The sequence below is a fragment of the Haliaeetus albicilla genome, chromosome 7, assembly GCF_947461875.1.
Source record: "Haliaeetus albicilla chromosome 7, bHalAlb1.1, whole genome shotgun sequence".
Classification (NCBI taxonomy): Eukaryota; Metazoa; Chordata; class Aves; order Accipitriformes; family Accipitridae; genus Haliaeetus; species Haliaeetus albicilla.
In genome coordinates, this window is record NC_091489.1 from 19,989,628 (window position 1) to 19,995,063 (window position 5,436).

Below are 5,436 nucleotides of genomic sequence, written 5' to 3' on the forward strand. Positions count from 1 at the left end.
AAGCACAACTATTTCGTGCGTTTTTTCAACTCGGGTGAGGAATTCTTGCTTAAAGTGAGACTTAAGTATTTGCCAACAGCCCACAGTAAATACTTTTTTTTGTCTTTTTGTACTCCTATGATGACTGGCCTTCTTTCCCCTTCAGTAATCACTGTCTAAAAAAAGAAAACCTCCAGGCGCACTTCACTTCTGTCCCTTCCCCCTGGCAGAATGCCCAGCCCCAGTAGGATGCTTTTAAACCCTTCCCCCCACAGACACAAGGTTTCCACCACATGATTATCCTGCCCAGCGGAGGGGGGGAGGCAGGGCTGGGCGATATGATACCGTTCAAGCAGAGGTAAGACGGAGACAGCTCTTTAGAGCACCTAACGCCGTCCGTTCTGCATGTCTGCACCTCTCCTTACGCGCAGGCACAGCGGCACACGTACCCGCGCGGGAGAAACCTGCGGGTGTAACGTGTTTCATCGCTGTCTTGGTTAAGAGGACTCTGCCACGAGGAAAACATAATGAATAGACAATGAGTTCAGATTGCCAGGCAGCCTAAAGGGCGTGTGTATGTGTCATGTGCACACGCAAGTGTGCTGGTTTAATGAAAATTCAGCAGTAGTTCCACCAGGCTGAGAATAACAGCCAAAAAAAAAAAAGAGCCTTTCTATTGTTGTGCAGTGGGCAAGCTCTCAGATAATCATTGTAGATGTGATATAACATTTTTCACACAAGGAAGCTACTGGGAATTGTGATGATGCAGGACAACTCGGGATCCTGTCCTGGATAAACAGGGCTATCGTCATCTTAAACAGTGCTGCAGATAGGTGACCAGCAGACAAAGGCTGCATTATTCAGGGCATTTGGATGGAAAAATTAAACTCGGATTTACCGCGAGGAATCCTTTCAGTGCTGTAGCTTTATCAGTCACCCAGAGAATCAATATGGTTTTGCTATATCACTTTTACTGCTGCAGTAAGGCAAAGATCTTTTGTGATAAACTGTAGTTTATTTTTTTCACTCTTGTTCCCAAGTGAGCAGTCCACACAGGTCATTCAAAGCTAAGTGTCTTGCTTGCTTCCTTGCAGCCCAGTTCTAGTTTTCTGGGTATTAGCTCAAAGAAATTGTCCAGAAAAGCTAAGACTGTGTTCTCCTTGAGCTGGTGGTAATAGCATAAAACAATAGAGTGTGATACCTTTATTTTAACTTGCTCATAGCACAGTTTCAATAGAGACCAAAATAAATATAGACACAAGTGTATCTAACTAGAATTAAGATAACCTGTGAAATGTCACTAGATGAGAAGGTATCGTTCTACTGTTTATCCAGGGAAACACTGAGGCTGTGCTCAATGACACCAAACGTTCAAAAGCAGCACTGGCTTAAACTGTCCCTCCCCCCTGCTCCCAGCTGCTTGCTCCTCTTTCCATCACCACAGCCATTTGCAGGGTTGCACTGTGAACAAAATAGGGAAACTGATCCAATTAAAAAAAAACCACCAAACCCAAACCAAAAACCAAACAATAAAACAATAGAGATGGGAGCAGAGACACAAAATCAACTGCTGAGGCCAGAACTGCCACTAATTATTTTTTATCATCAAATCACAGACTTAGGCTACATTTCCATGTGACTTTTAGATGCTGTGTAAGATACTGTCATGCTCCACAATGGGTCCCCTTCCACAAACAGCTACAACCCCTCCATTTGTGCCACCTCAGCTGTTTGTATGGTTGTACTCTGCATCTGAGAAAGGATCTTCCTTGAAAGGTTGGGGTTTCAAGGGTTTGGGTATTTTTTTCCTGGAAAGAGGGTGGTGGGTTTGTTTTTTAAGTAGATGATTTGGGACACCTGGTTGAGTGTGCAGCCGCACCAGTGAAAGGAGTATCTGCTGACGGGGGGAAGGAAAGCGAGCAGTGTGCTGGGGACAAGGTAAGAGAAAGACCTGCCACTGGTGGAAGCTTCCTGAGCATCCCCAGCCCCAACATGCAGTTTCACACACACAAATTCAGCTGCAGGCACTGTGCTCACCCTGAAGTTCAATGCAACCGTTTCACTGCTCAGGCGAGCCAAGCCTTTACGAGACCTTTTACACAGGCAAATCTACTCCTGAATTCAATTCCCACCTATATTAAGAGAAGCTCAATAGCAAAACTAAGGCTTGAACTTCAGGAGAGCTGGGGTACTGCTTGATACTGCTTGATGCTGTATAAGGACAGCATTTCCCAAATCTTGGGGCTGAGCCAGGTAGCGAACCAGGTGAAAAACCTGAGCACATCTTTTGCATTTGGAGCTGCCTGCATTCAGACGATTAGCTTGTGTTAGGTAAGGATAGAAAGCTAAATGTTGACACTGCTCTCAGTCAATCAAATCCTGCAGCTAAATAAGAAGGATGCCTTGGGCAAGACCTAGTCGACCCAGATTTCAAGACTGTGTAAATACTCTAATCCTGTTTATCTGCTGCCTCTCTCAGGGAAAAGCAAATCCTCAGTGGACTCTCAAAGCCCCTCTCCTGTTTGTTAGAGTTACATTTGGCCAGTTAAGGAACAGAGACAGAGCCACTTCTGTGGCCAGTCACCAACAGCTTGAGTCCCAAATATCGAACGCTCGCAGCAAGCTGCTTGCAAAAGGGTATGAGAGAGGAGACTGTGGCAGGTAATTTTAATAATGAATGCATTTGGGGGGGTAAGAAGGTCTGCTCTCACATGTCCCGAGCACAAAGAAAAAAATAAATTCCCTGTGTCAGTGACCAGAGGGCCCGAAGACGGTGTTAAAAAGCATTTAACGCTAGTTGGAGATCCCATTCCCTCTAAAGCAGATGTAAAACAGCCAGATTACAATTACAGGGACTCAGATGTCCACAGAAGCATCTAGTCACAAGCAGCACTCATGATCCTCACTGTAAATTTAGTATTTATTTAAACATACAGTTTTTCATTATAACTACTACTGCTATTCCAGAGCCTAAGCAACTGTGTGGAACAGCATTGACTTAGAGAAAGGAGGGGCTGTGAAATTAAGACCAGCAACAAAATGACCCACGTACTAGTAAAATGCAAAAAAGCTGGACCCTTTTGCAAGAGAATTGCATTTAGAACGTGAAATAAAGGTTGTCCCTCATCTGCAGTAAAATTTCGCTCTTGTAGCCTGCCTGCCGTGAAGCACCCTGCACGGGGCTGGGCGAGTGAGCCAGCAGCTCTCCTCTGGTGGGAAGGAGTGCAGGTTTAGCAGCCCTTCAGGCAAGGAGGGACGGGAGACAGGAGGCCCAGAAATTCAAGCCAGTTCCTTTCAGTTCAAAACCCCAAGCATTGTCCCCCTCTTCCATAACAAACACTGCTTGTAGCTGCTCCAGTAAAATGCAGATGTCAAATATCCTCTTTTTTTCTTCCAGGACTCGAAAGGGTCCGGCAAACCAGTGTAACACTTCCCTGTTTTAGATTGTGCACAGTATGTTTACCAAGGCTGAAAGGAATTTAGTACGTACTCCCTCCCCCAGGATCTGCAGGGCTTGAGAAGGGCTGAACCAGGCAGGGGAAGAAGTAGAGAATTAAGAAAAAGAACTACGAAGCAAGGAATTTTGTTTAACTTATGCCCTTTTATTTATTCTTTAATGCCTGGACTAAAGCACACAAGACACAGCAAAAGCACATTTTTTAATTTAAATTAGTTCCCTGGATAGATTGCCATTGCTGTTTTAAAAACACTTGATTTTGTTAAAATTCTACACCCTCACCCCAAAAGGTACAGGCAGGGAATAGATTTTCCTTTTAACCTGGGGGGGGCGGGGGGGGCGGGTTTATTTTTTTTTTTAAACCCAAACAATTTAAGCTACTTGATTAATGCCGCAGCCACAAACAGCAACTGAAAGGTGCCATGAAGTGAGGCAGGGGTGCCAACAAATAGCCGGGAGCAAGAGATAGGAAATGTGTGATTCACAGTCTCCATAGACCAGATGAATCTCCCCTCAGAAGTGCTTGTCTCCATCAATTATAGATGGAGCCTGGCCAATCAGCCAAGCTTAGACACCTGACTCTTTGCTGTCTGGCAACTGGAAGCAGTAGTGGAGGGTAAGTGATAGTTTTAGGAGGCATTTCAAAATTTTACACACCTAAGGAACATAGCAATTCAGATACAGACATTCTACATGGTGCAAGGCCTTGATCTCACAAGGCATCGTGTCCTTCAAAGTAGTCAGGGAACTGAGCGTCCAGAAAATGTTCTGCATCTCTGCAAAATCAAATCCTAAATCTCAAGAGTGAAAAAAAAAAGAAAATCTGAATTTACAGCCACGCCAAAATTGTTCTTAACTTAATACGAACTTCACAGATGCAAACTCACATTTTTTGCATGGGGAGGGTTAATTCCTGACAGACTGGAGTACTATATTCTGTGTTGTATAAATTTGACTACACATTTGAGCATGATTATGACTGATTCATCAGATGAGCTACTTCTGCTGCAGCTGAAAGAGAATTTGTTCTACAGTCAGACACTATCACTTTGTGTTTGACTGTACTGGTGGCAGGGTGCTAAGATATGAACCGTGTTTGCTTGCAGGTGGTCATACTGTTTTTACTACTGGGCCTGCTTGTTACAATGCAATTCAGCCTAGAAGTTCTTCTGTGGAGAGAAATAGGCTCTTCCATCTGCCTTATTTTAGACATCTAAACCCGAGATGAATCACTTCCTGAAAGTGTCTGTATCTCTCCATGGAATGTACAGAGTGTCTTGGACAAGGGTTACATACATAAGTCAGAAGAAAAAAATCCTTTCTCTACCATTGCTTTTTCCTATTGTGGCAAACTATCATGAACACTCCATCTAAATATTTGCATTTATGCAGTAACTACAAATTGCTGTAACTCATATTGCATCACAGTTCCCCCAAGTGAATCATCATCATCTCAAGATTAACTTCTGCACCCAAGTCTAGTGGTAATTTGTGCTTTAGCCAAGCAAGACCTTTATCATATTCTCACCAGATTCCTTTCTGCAGGTGCACATTTACCAGCCATAGTTAGTGAGCATCATATATTTAACTATGGAGGAATAAATAATGCATAAAAAGCCTTTTTGTGAATACTCAAGCCACATTTTCAACAGATTTACATAAAGTCACATTCACCTTGTCCTTCCTTCTTCACTTTCAATGTAACATGCATGAAATACTCAAGGGAAGCAGAATTTGAGGTTATACACTGAAATTCCCTCAGATCTTAATTTTGCTGCCTGCTGCAGTTACAGGAATAACACTGTTGTGAGTTATCTTCATCCAACCTAGAAAACAGAAACAATACTGCATATATGAAGAATCACGGTTGGCAGACCCAAATAAAACACAACACAAGTCACAGACCTTTAAATATGATCAGCTTGCGTTGTCTCAGGCCAGCAGGCCCACGAATTACATGCCCAAAAAGTACTTAGCCCAGCAGGACAATAATGTTAGTT